Raw genomic sequence first — 13,585 nt, forward strand, 5'->3', positions numbered from 1 at the left:
TTTTCTTAGGTTTTTACTACATATTAACACTTTACACAATTTCTCGTGTTACCTGGCTGCCAGTCCTCGGTTCATGCAAAATCCTAAGGTCCTCGGTCTGGTCCAAGGCACCAAACCGCCCAATAATTCATTAATCGATAACTAAAACTTGAAATGTAGCTCTTCTTACTGGCCGATTGCATCAACGTAGATTCTTATTCTGTGTTCTAGTGTGCTGCTTGTACTGTGTCTGCATACCGCATCACGCGACAAGGGCTTGCAGACGATAAATGTAACCGTTTCAGAGAGAAAAGCGACCAATGTGACGATCTGGCGTTATGTCGATTCGATAGTAAATGGCGGAAACGGGAGATTTTCTTAGATTTTTACTACATTTTAACACTTTACACAATTTCTCGTGTTACCTGGCTGCCAGTCCTCGGTTCATGCAAAATCTTAAGGTCCTCGGTCTGGTCCAAGGCACCAAACCGGCCAATAATTCATTAATCGATAACTAAAACTTGAAATGTAGCTCTTCTTACTGGCCGATTGCATCAACGTAGATTCTTATTCTGTGTTCTAGTGTGCTGCTTGTACTGTGTCTGCATACCGCATCACGCGACATGGGCTTGCAGACGATAAATGTAACTGTTTCAGAGAGAAAAGCGACCACTGTGACGATCTGGCGTTATGTCGATTCGATAGTAAATGACGGAAACGGGAGATTTTCTTAGGTTTTTACTACATATTAACATTTTACACAATTTCTCATGTTACCTGGATGCCAGTCCTCGGTTCATGCAAAATCTTAAGGTCCTCGGTCTGGTCCAAGGCACCAAACCGCCCAATAATTCATTAATCGATAACTAAAACTTGAAATGTATCTCTTCTTCCTGGCCGATTGCATCAACGTAGATTCTTATTCTGTGTTCTAGTGTACTGCTTGTACTGTGTCTGCATACCGCATCACGCGACAAGGGCTTGCAGACGATAAATGTAACCGTTTCAGAGAGAAAATCGACCACTGTGACGATCTGGCGTTATGTCGATTCGATAGTAAATGACGTAAACGAGAGATTTTCTTAGGTTTTTACTACATATAAACACTTTACACAATTTCTCGTGTTACCTGGCTGCCAGTCCTCGGTTCATGCAAAATCTTAAGGTCCTCGGTCTGGTCCAGGGCACCAAACCGCCCAATAATTCATTAATCGATAACTAAAACTTGAAATGTAGCTCTTCTTACTGGGCGATTGCATAAACTTAGATGCTTCTTCAGTGTTCCACTATGCCGCTTGTAGTGACTCTGCATACCGCATCACGCGACAAGGGCTTGCAGATGATAAATGTAACCGTTTCAGAGAGAAAAGCGACCACTGTGACGATCTGGCGTTATGTCGATTCGATAGTAAATGACGGAAACGGGAGATTTTCTTAGGTTTTTACTACATATTAACACTTTGCACAATTTCTCGTGTTACCTGGCTGCCAGCCCTCGGTTCATGCAAAATCTTAAGGTCCTCGGTCTGGTCCAAGGCACCAAACCGCCCAATAATTCATTAATCGATAACTAAAACTTGAAATGTAGCTCTTCTTACTGGCCGATTGCATGAACGTAGATTCTTATTCTGTGTTCTAGTGTGCTGCTTGTACTGTGTCTGCATACCGCATCACGCGACAAGGGCTTGCAGACGATAAATGTAACCGTGTCAGAGAGAAAAGCGACCAATGTGACGATCTGGCGTTATGTCGATTCGATAGTAAATGACGGAAACGGGAGATTTTCTTAGGTTTTTACTACATATTAACACTTTACACAATTTCTCGTGTTACCTGGCTGCCAGTCCTCGGTTCATGCAAAATCTTAAGGTCCTTGGTCTGGTCCAAGGCACCAAACCGGCCAATAATTCATTAATCGATAACTAGAACTTGAAATGTAGCTCTTCTTCCTGGCCGATTGCATCAACGTAGATTCTTATTCTGTGTTCTAGTGTGCTGCTTGTACTGTGTCTGCATACCGCATCACGCGACAAGGGCTTGCAGACGATAAATGTAACCGTTTCAGAGAGAAAAGCGACCACTGTGACGATCTGGCGTTATGTCGATTCGATAGTAAATGACGGAAACGGGAGGTTTTCTTAGGTTTTTACTACATATTAACACTTTGCACAATTTCTCGTGTTACCTGGCTGCCAGTCCTCGGTTCATGCAAAATCTTAAGGTCCTCGGTCTGGTCCAGGGCACCAAACCGCCCAATAATTCATTAATCGATAACTAAAACTTGAAATGTAGCTCTTCTTACTGGGCGATTGCATAAACTTAGATGCTTCTTCAGTGTTCCACTATGCCGCTTGTAGTGACTCTGCATACCGCATCACGCGACAAGGGCTTGCAGACGATAAATGTAACCGTTTCAGAGAGAAAAGCGACCACTGTGACGATCTGGCGTTATGTCGATTCGATAGTAAATGACGGAAACGGGAGATTTTCTTAGGTTTTTACTACATATTAACACTTTGCACAATTTCTCGTGTTACCTGGCTGCCAGCCCTCGGTTCATGCAAAATCTTAAGGTCCTCGGTCTGGTCCAAGGCACCAAACCGCCCAATAATTCATTAATCGATAACTAAAACTTGAAATGTAGCTCTTCTTACTGGCCGATTGCATGAACGTAGATTCTTATTCTGTGTTCTAGTGTGCTGCTTGTACCGTGTCTGCATACCGCATCACGCGACAAGGGCTTGCAGACGATAAATGTAACCGTTTCAGAGAGAAAAGCGACCAATGTGACGATCTGGCGTTATGTCGATTCGATAGTAAATGACGGAAACGGGAGATTTTCTTAGGTTTTTACTACATATTAACACTTTACACAATTTCTCGTGTTACCTGGCTGCCAGTCCTCGGTTCATGCAAAATCTTAAGGTCCTCGGTCTGGTCCAAGGCACCAAACCGCCCAATAATTCATTAATCGATAACTAAAACTTGAAATGTAGCTCTTCTTACTGGCCGATTGCATCAACGTAGATTCTTATTCTGTGTTCTAGTGTGCTGCTTGTACTGTGTCTGCATACCGCATCACGCGACAAGGGCTTGCAGACGATAAATGTAACCGTTTCAGAGAGAAAAGCGACCACTGTGACGATCTGGCGTTATGTCGATTCGATAGTAAATGACGGAAACGGGAGGTTTTCTTAGGTTTTTACTACATATTAACACTTTACACAATTTCTCGTGTTACCTGGCTGCCAGTCCTCGGTTCATGCAAAATCTTAAGGTCCTCGGTCTGGTCCAAGGCACCAAACCGCCCAATAATTCATTAATCGATAACTAAAACTTGAAATGTAGCTCTTCTTCCTGGCCGATTGCATCAACGTAGATTCTTATTCTGTGTTCTAGTGTGCTGCTTGTACTGTGTCTGCATACCGCATCACGCGAAAAGGGCTTGCAGACGATAAATGTAACCGTTTCAGAGAGAAAAGCGACCACTGTGACGATCTGGCGTTATGTCGATTCGATAGTAAATGACGGAAACGGGAGATTTTCTTAGGTTTTTACTACATATTAACAGTTTACAGAATTTCTCGTGTTACCTGGCTGCCAGTCCTCGGTTCATGCAATATCTTAAGGTCCTCGGTCTGGTCCAAGGCACCAAACCGCCCAATAATTCATTAATCGATAACTAAAACTTGAAATGTAGCTCTTCTTACTGGCCGATTGCATCAACGTAGATTCTTATTCTGTGTTCTAGTGTGCTGCTTGTACTGTGTCTGCATACCGCATCACGCGACAAGGGCTTGCAGACGATAAATGTAACCGTTTCAGAGAGAAAAGCGACCACTGTGCGATCTGGCGTTATGTCGATTCAATAGTAAATGACGGAAACGGGAGATTTTCTTAGGTTTTTACTACATATTAACACTTTACACAATTTCTCGTGTTACCTGGCTGCCAGTCCTGGGTTCATTCAAAATCTTAAGGTCCTCGGTCTGGTCCAAGGCACCAAACCGCCCAATAATTCATTAATCGATAACTAAAACTTGAAATGTAGCTCTCCTTCCTGGCCGATTGCATCAACGTAGATTCTTATTCTGTGTTCTAGTGTGCTGCTTGTACTGTGTCTGCATACCGCATCACGCGACAAGGGCTTGCAGACGATAAATGTAACCGTTTCAGAGAGAAAAGCGACCACTGTGACGATCTGGCGTTATGTCGATTCGATAGTAAATGACGGAAACGGGAGATTTTCTTAGGTTTTTACTACATATTAACACTTTACACAATTTCTCGTGTTACCTGGCTGCCAGTCCTCGGTTCATGCAAAATCTTAAGGTCCTCGGTCTGGTCCAAGGCACCAAACCGCCCAATAATTCATTAATCGATAACTAAAACTTGAAATGTAGCTCTTCTTACTGAGCGATTGCATAAACTTAGATGCTTCTTCAGTGTTCTACTATGCCGCTTGTAGTGACTATGCATACCGCATCACGCGACAAGGGCTTGCAGACGATAAATGTAACCGTTTCAGAGAGAAAAGCGACCACTGTGACGATCTGGCGTTATGTCGATTCGATAGTAAATGACGGAAACGGGAGATTTTCTTAGGTTTTTACTACATATTAACACTTTACACAATTTCTCGTGTTACCTGGCTGCCAGTCCTCGGTTCATGCAAAATCTTAAGGTCCTCGGTCTGGTCCAAGGCACCAAACCGCCCAATAATTCATTAATCGATAACTAAAACTTGAAATGTAGCTCTTCTTACTGGCCGATTGCATCAACGTAGATTCTTATTCTGTGTTCTAGTGTGCTGCTTGTACTGTGTCTGCATACCGCATCACGCGACAAGGACTTGCAGACGATAAATGTAACCGTTTCAGAGAGAAAAGCGACCAATGTGACGATCTGGCGTTATGTCGATTCGATAGTAAATGACGGAAACGGGAGATTTTCTTAGGTTTTTACTACATATTAACACTTTATACAATTTCTCGTGTTACCTGGCTGCCAGTCCTCGGTTCATGCAAAATCTTAAGGTCCTCGGTCTGGTCCAAGGCACCAAACCGCCCAATAATTCATTAATCGATAGCTAAAACTTGAAATGTAGCTCTTCTTACTGGCCGATTGCATCAACGTAGATTCTTATTCTGTGTTCTAGTGTGCTGCTTGTACTGTGTCTGCATACCGCATCACGCGACAAGGGCTTGCAGACGATAAATGTAACCGTTTCAGAGAGAAAAGCGACCACTGTGACGATCTGGCGTTATTTCGATTCGATAGTAAATGACGGAAACGGGAGATTTTCTTAGGTTTTTACTGCATATTAACACTTTACACAATTTCTCGTGTTACCTGGCTGCTAGTCCTCGGTTCATGCAAAATCTTAAGGTCCTCGGTCTGGTCCAAGGCACCAAATCGCCCAATAATTCATTAATCGATAACTAAAACTTGAAATGTAGCTCTTCTTACTGGCCGATTGCATCAACGTAGATTCTTATTCTGTGTTCTAGTGTGCTGCTTGTACTGTGTCTGCGTACCGCATCACGCGACAAGGGCTTGCAGACGATAAATGTAACCGTTTCAGAGAGAAAAGCGACCACTGTGACGATCTGGCGTTATGTCGATTCGATAGTAAATGACGGAAACGGGAGATTTTCTTAGGTTTTTACTACATATAAACACTTTACACAATTTCTCGTGTTACCTGGCTGCCAGTCCTCGGTTCATGCAAAATCTTAAGGTCCTCGGTCTGGTCCAAGGCACCAAACCGCCCAATAATTCATTAATCGATAACTAAAACTTGAAATGTAGCTCTTCTTACTGGCGGATTGCATAAACTTAGATGCTTCTTCAGTGTTCTACTATGCCGCTTGTAGTGACTCTGCATACCGCATCACGCGACAAGGGCTTGCAGACGATAAATGTAACCGTTTCAGAGAGAAAAGCGACCACTGTGACGATCTGGCGTTATGTCGATTCGATAGTAAATGACGGGAACGGGAGATTTTCTTAGGTTTTTACTACATATTAACACTTTACACAATTTCTCGTGTTACCTGGCTGCCAGTCCTCGGTTCATGCAAAATCTTAAGGTCCTCGGTCTGGTCCAAGGCACCAAACCGCCCAATAATTCATTAATCGATAACTAAAACTTGAAATGTAGCTCTTCTTACTGGTCGATTGCATCAACGTAGATTCTTATTCTGTGTTCTAGTGTGCTGCTTGTACTGTGTCTGCATACCGCATCACGCGACAAGGGCTTGCAGACGATAAATGTAACCATTTCAGAGAGAAAAGCGACCAATGTGACGATCTGGCGTTATGTCGATTCGATAGTAAATGACGGAAACGGGAGATTTTCTTAGGTTTTTACTACATATTAACACTTTACACAATTTCTCGTGTTACCTGGCTGCCAGTCCTCGGTTCATGCAAAATCTTAAGGTCCTCGGTCTGGTCCAAGGCACCAAACCGCCCAATAATTCATTAATCGATAACTAAAACTTGAAATGTAGCTCTTCTTACTGGCCGATTGCATCAACGTAGATTCTTATTCTGTGTTCTAGTGTGCTGCTTGTACTGTGTCTGCATACCGCATCACGCGACAAGGGCTTGCAGACGATAAATGTAACCGTTTCAGAGAGAAAAGCGACCACTGTGACGATCTGGCGTTATGTCGATTCGATAGTAAATGACGGAAACGGGAGATTTTCTTAGGTTTTTACTACATATTAACACTTTACACAATTTCTCGTGTTACCTGGCTGCCAGTCCTCGGTTCATGCAAAATCTTAAGGTCCTCGGTCTGGTCCAAGGCACCAAACCGCCCAATAATTCATTAATCGATAACTAAAACTTGAAATGTAGCTCTTCTTACTGGGCGATTTTATAAACTTAGATGCTTCTTCAGTGTTCTACTATGCCGCTTGTAGTGACTCTGCATACCGCATCACGCGACAAGGGCTTGCAGACGATAAATGTAACCGTTTCAGAGAGAAAAGCGACCACTGTGACGATCTGGCGTTATGTCGATTCGATAGTAAATGACGGAAACGGGAGATTTTCTTAGGTTTTTACTACATATTAACACTTTACACAATTTCTCGTGTTACCTGGCTGCCAGTCCTCGGTTCATGCAAAATCTTAAGGTCCTCGGTCTGGTCCAAGGCACCAAACCGCCCAATAATTCATTAATCGATAACTAAAACTTGAAATGTAGCTCTTCTTACTGGCCGATTGCATCAACGTAGATTCTTATTCTGTGTTCTAGTGTGCTGCTTGTACTGTGTCTGCATACAGCATCACGCGACAAGGGCTTGCAGACGATAAATGTAACCGTTTCAGAGAGAAAAGCGACCAATGTGACGATCTGGCGTTATGTCGATTCGATAGTAAATGACGGAAACGGGAGATTTTCTTAGGTTTTTACTACATATTAACACTTTACACAATTTCTCGTGTTACCTGGCTGCCAGTCCTCGGTTCATGCAAAATCTTAAGGTCCTCGGTCTGGTCCAAGGCACCAAACCGCCCAATAATTCATTAATCGATAACTAAAATTTGAAATGTAGCTCTTCTTACTGGCCGATTGCATCAACGTAGATTCTTATTCTGTGTTCTAGTGTGCTGCTTGTACTGTGTCTACCATACCGCATCACGCGACAAGAGCTTGCAGACGATAAATGTAACCGTTTCAGAGAGAAAAGCGACCACTGTGACGATCTGGCGTTATGTCGATTCGATAGTAAATGACGGAAACGGGAGATTTTCTTAGGTTTTTACTACATATTAACACTTTACACAATTTGTCGTGTTACCTGGCTGCCAGTCCTCGGTTCATGCAAAATCTTAAGGTCCTCGGTCTGGTCCAAGGCACCAAACCGCCCAATAATTCATTAATCGATAACTAAAACTTGAAATGTAGCTCTTCTTACTGGCCGATTGCATCAACGTAGATTCTTATTCTGTGTTCTAGTGTGCTGCTTGTACTGTGTCTGCATACCGCATCACGCGACAAGGGCTTGCAGACGATAAATGTAACCGTTTCAGAGAGAAAAGCGACCACTGTGACGATCTGGCGTTATGTCGATTCGATAGTAAATGACGGAAACGGGAGATTTTCTTAGGTTTTTACTACATATTAACACTTTACACAATTTCTCGTGTTACCTGGCTGCCAGTCCTCGGTTCATGCAAAATCTTAAGGTCCTCGGTCTGGTCCAAGGCACCAAACCGCCCAATAATTCATTAATCGATAACTAAAACTTGAAATGTAGCTCTTCTTACTGGCCGATTGCATCAACGTAGATTCTTATTCTGTGTTCTAGTGTGCTGCTTGTACTGTGTCTGCATACCGCATCACGCGACAAGGGCTTGCAGACGATAAATGTAACCGTTTCAGAGAGAAAAGCGACCACTGTGACGATCTGGCGTTATGTCGATTCGATAGTAAATGACGGAAACGGGAGATTTTCTTAGGTTTTTACTACATATTAACACTTTACACAATTTCTCGTGTTACCTGGCTGCCAGTCCTCGGTTCATGCAAAATCTTAATGTCCTCGGTCTGGTCCAAGGCACCAAACCGCCCAATAATTCATTAATCGATAACTAAAACTTGAAATGTAGCTCTTCTTACTGGCCGATTGCATCAACGTAGATTCTTATTCTGTGTTCTAGTGTGCTGCTTGTACTGTGTCTGCATACCGCATCACGCGACAAGGGCTTGCAGACGATAAATGTAACCGTTTCAGAGTGAAAAGCGACCAATGTGACGATCTGGCGTTATGTCGATTCGATAGTAAATGACGGAAACGGGAGATTTTGTTAGGTTTTTACTACATATTAACACTTTACACAATTTCTCGTGTTACCTTGCTGCCAGTCCTCGGTTCATGCAAAATCTTAAGGTCCTCGGTCTGGTCCAAGGCACCAAACCGCCCAATAATTCATTAATCGATAACTAAAACTTGAAATGTAGCTCTTCTTACTGGGCGATTGCATAAACTTAGATGCTTCTTCAGTGTTCTACTATGCCGCTTGTAGGGACTCTGCATACCGCATCGCGCGACAAGGGCTTGCAGACGATAAATGTAACCGTTTCAGAGAGAAAAGCGACCAATGTGACGATCTGGCGTTATGTCGATTCGATAGTAAATGACGGAAACGGGAGATTTTCTTAGGTTTTTACTACATATTAACACTTTACACAATTTCTCGTGTTACCTGGCTGCCAGTCCTCGGTTCATGCAAAATCTTAAGGTCCTCGGTCTGGTCCAAGGCACCAAACCGCCCAATAATTCATTAATCGATAACTAAAACTTGAAATGTAGCTCTTCTTACTGGGCGATTGCATAAACTTAGATGCTTCTTCAGTGTTCTACTATGCCGCTTGTAGTGACTCTGCATACCGCATCACGCGACAAGGGCTTGCAGACGACAAATGTAACCGTTTCAGAAAGAAAACCGACCACTGTGACGATCTGGTGTTATGTCGATTCGATAGTAAATGACGGAAACGGGAGATTTTCTTAGGTTTTTACTACATATGAACACTTTACACAATTTCTCGTGTTACCTGGCTGCCAGTCCTCGGTTCATGCAAAATCTTAAGGTCCTCGGTCTGGTCCAAGGCACCAAACCGCCCAATAATTCATTAATCGATAACTAAAACTTGAAATGTAGCTCTTCTTACTGGGCGATTGCATAAACTTAGATGCTTCTTCAGTGTTCTACTATGCCGCTTGTAGTGACTCTGCATACCGCATCACGCGACAAGGGCTTGCAGACGATAAATGTAACCGTTTCAGAAAGAAAAGCGACCACTGTGACGATCTGGCGTTATGTCGATTCGATAGTAAATGACGGAAACGGGAGATTTTCTTAGGTTTTTACTACATATTAACACTTTACACAATTTCTCGTGTTACCTGGCTGCCAGTCCTCGGTTCATGCAAAATCTTAAGGTCCTCGGTCTGGTCCAAGGCACCAAACCGCCCAATAATTCATTAATCGATAACTAAAACTTGATATGTAGCTCTTCTTACTGGCCGATTGCATCAACGTAGATTCTTATTCTGTGTTCTAGTGTGCTGCTTGTACTGTGTCTGCATACCGCATCACGCGACAAGGGCTTGCAGACGATAAATGTAACCGTTTCAGAGAGAAAAGCGACCACTGTGACGATCTGGCGTTATGTCGATTCGATAGTAAATGACGGAAACGGGAGATTTTCTTAGGTTTTTACTACATATTAACACTTTACACAATTTCTCGTGTTACCTGGCTGCCAGTCCTCGGTTCATGCAAAATCTTAAGGTCCTCGGTCTGGTCCAAGGCACCAAACCGCCCAATAATTCATTAATCGATAACTAAAACTTGAAATGTAGCTCTTCTTACTGGCCGATTGCATCAACGTAGATTCATATTCTGTGTTCTAGTGTGCTGCTTGTACTGTGTCTGCATACCGCATCACGCGACAAGGGCTTGCAGACGATAAATGTAACCGTTTCAGAGAGAAAAGCGACCAATGTGACGATCTGGCGTTATGTCGATTCGATAGTAAATGACGGAAACGGGAGATTTTCTTAGGTTTTTACTACATATTAACACTTTACATAATTTCTCGTGTTACCTGGCTGCCAGTCCTCGGTTCATGCAAAATCTTAAGGTCCTCGGTCTGGTCCAAGGCACCAAACCGCCCAATAATTCATTAATCGATAACTAAAACTTGAAATGTAGCTCTTCTTCCTGGCCGATTGCATCAACGTAGATTCTTATTCTGTGTTCTAGTGTGCTGCTTGTACTGTGTCTGCATACCGCATCACGCGACAAGGGCTTGCAGACAATAAATGTAACCGTTTCAGAGAGAAAAGCGACCACTGTGACGATCTGGCGTTATGTCGATTCGATAGTAAATGACGGAAACGGGAGATTTTCTTAGGTTTTTACTACATATTAACAGTTTACACAATTTCTCGTGTTACCTGGCTGCCAGTCCTCGGTTCATGCAATATCTTAAGGTCCTCGGTCTGGTCCAAGGCACCAAACCGCCCAATAATTCATTAATCGATAACTAAAACTTGAAATGTAGCTCTTCTTACTGGCCGATTGCATCAACGTAGATTCTTATTCTGTGTTCTAGTGTGCTGCTTGTACTGTGTCTGCATACCGCATCACGCGACAAGGGCTTGCAGACGATAAATGTAACCGTTTCAGAGAGAAAAGCGACCAATGTGACGATCTGGCGTTATGTCGATTCGATAGTAAATGACGGAAACGGGAGATTTTCTTAGGTTTTTACTACATATTAACACTTTACACAATTTCTCGTGTTACCTGGCTGCCAGTCCTCGGTTCATGCAAAATATTAAGGTCCTCGGTCTGGTCCAAGGCACCAAACCGCCCAATAATTCATTAATCGATAACTAAAACTTGAAATGTAGCTCTTCTTACTGGGCGATTGCATAAACTTAGATGCTTCTGCAGTGTTCTACTATGCCGCTTGTAGTGACTCTGCATAGCGCATCACGCGACAAGGGCTTGCAGACGATAAATGTAACCGTTTCAGAGAGAGAAGCGACCACTGTGACTATCTGGCGTTATGTCGATTCGATAGTAAATGACGGAAACGGGAGATTTTCTTAGGTTTTTACTACATATTAACACTTTACACAATTTCTCGTGTTACCTGGCTGCCAGTCCTCTGGTCATGCAAAATCTTAAGGTCCTCGGTCTGGTCCAAGGCACCAAACCGCCCAATAATTCATTAATCGATAACTAAAACTTGAAATGTAGCTCTTCTTACTGGGCGATTGCATAAACTTAGATGCTTCTTCAGTGTTCTACTATGCCGCTTGTAGTGACTCTGCATACCGCATCACGCGACAAGGGCTTGTAGACGATAAATGTAACCGTTTCAGAGAGAAAAGCGACCACTGTGACGATCTGGCGTTATGTCGATTCGATAGTAAATGACGGAAACGGGAGATTTTCTTAGGTTTTTACTACATATTAACACTTTACACAATTTCTCGTGTTACCTGGCTGCCAGTCCTCGGTTCATGCAAAATCTTAAGGTCCTCGGTCTGGTCCAAGGCACCAAACCGCCCAATAATTCATTAATCGATAACTAAAACTTGAAATGTAGCTCTTCTTACTGGCCGATTGCATCAACGTAGATTCTTATTCTCTGTTCTAGTGTGCTGCTTGTACTGTGTCTGCATACCGCATCACGCGACAAGGGCTTGCAGACGATAAATGTAACCGTTTCAGAGAGAAAAGCGACCAATGTGACGATCTGGCGTTATGTCGATTCGATAGTAAATGACGGAAACGGGAGATTTTCTTAGGTTTTTACTACATATTAACACTTTACACAATTTCTCGTGTTACCTGGCTGCCAGTCCTCGGTTCATGCAAAATCTTAAGGTCCTCGGTCTGGTCCAAGGCACCAAACCGCCCAATAATTCATTAATCGATAACTAAAACTTGAAATGTAGCTCTTCTTACTGGCCGATTGCATTAACGTAGATTCTTATTCTGTGTTCTAGTGTGCTGCTTGTACTGTATCTGCATACCGCATCACGCGACAAGGGCTTGCAGACGATAAATGTAACCGTTTCAGAGAGAAAAGCGACCACTGTGACGATCTGGCGTTATGTCGATTCGATAGTAAATGACGGAAACGGGAGATTTTCTTAGGTTTTTACTACATATTAACACTTTACACAATTTCTCGTGTTACCTGGCTGCCAGTCCTCGATTCATGCAAAATCTTAAGGTCCTCGGTCTGGTCCAAGGCACCAAACCGCCCAATAATTCATTAATCGATAACTAAAACTTGAAATGTAACTCTTCTTACTGGGCGATTGCATAAACTTAGATGCTTCTTCAGTGTTCTACTATGCCGCTTGTAGTGACTCTGCATACCGCATCACGCGACAAGGGCTTGCAGACGATAAATGTAACCGTTTCAGAGAGAAAAGCGACCACTGTGACGATCTGGCGTTATGTCGATTCGATAGTAAATGACGGAAACGGGATATTTTCTTAGGTTGTTACTACATATTAACACTTTACACAATTTCTCGTGTTACCTGGCTGCCAGTCCTCGATTCATGCAAAATCTTAAGGTCCTCGGTCTGGTCCAAGGCACCAAACCGCACAATAATTCATTAATCGATATCTAAAACTTGAAATGTAGCTCTTCTTCCTGGCCGATTGCATCAACGTAGATTCTTATTCTGTGTTCTAGTGTGCTGCTTGTACTGTGTCTGCATACCGCATCACGCGACAAGGGCTTGCAGACGATAAATGTAACCGTTTCAGAGAGAAAAGCGACCAATGTGACGATCTGGCGTTATGTCGATTCGATAGTAAATGACGGAAACGGGAGATTTTCTTAGGTTTTTACTACATATTAACACTTTACACAATTTCTCGTGTTACCTGGCTGCCAGTCCTCGGTTCATGCAAAATCTTAAGGTCCTCGGTCTGGTCCAAGGCACCAAACCGCCCAATAATTCATTAATCGATAACTAAAACTTGGAATGTAGCTCTTCTTACTGGCCGATTGCATCAACGTAGATTCTTATTCTGTGTTCTA

Source organism: Schistocerca cancellata, unplaced genomic scaffold (assembly GCF_023864275.1).
Source record: "Schistocerca cancellata isolate TAMUIC-IGC-003103 unplaced genomic scaffold, iqSchCanc2.1 HiC_scaffold_1151, whole genome shotgun sequence".
Taxonomy (NCBI): Eukaryota; Metazoa; Arthropoda; class Insecta; order Orthoptera; family Acrididae; genus Schistocerca; species Schistocerca cancellata.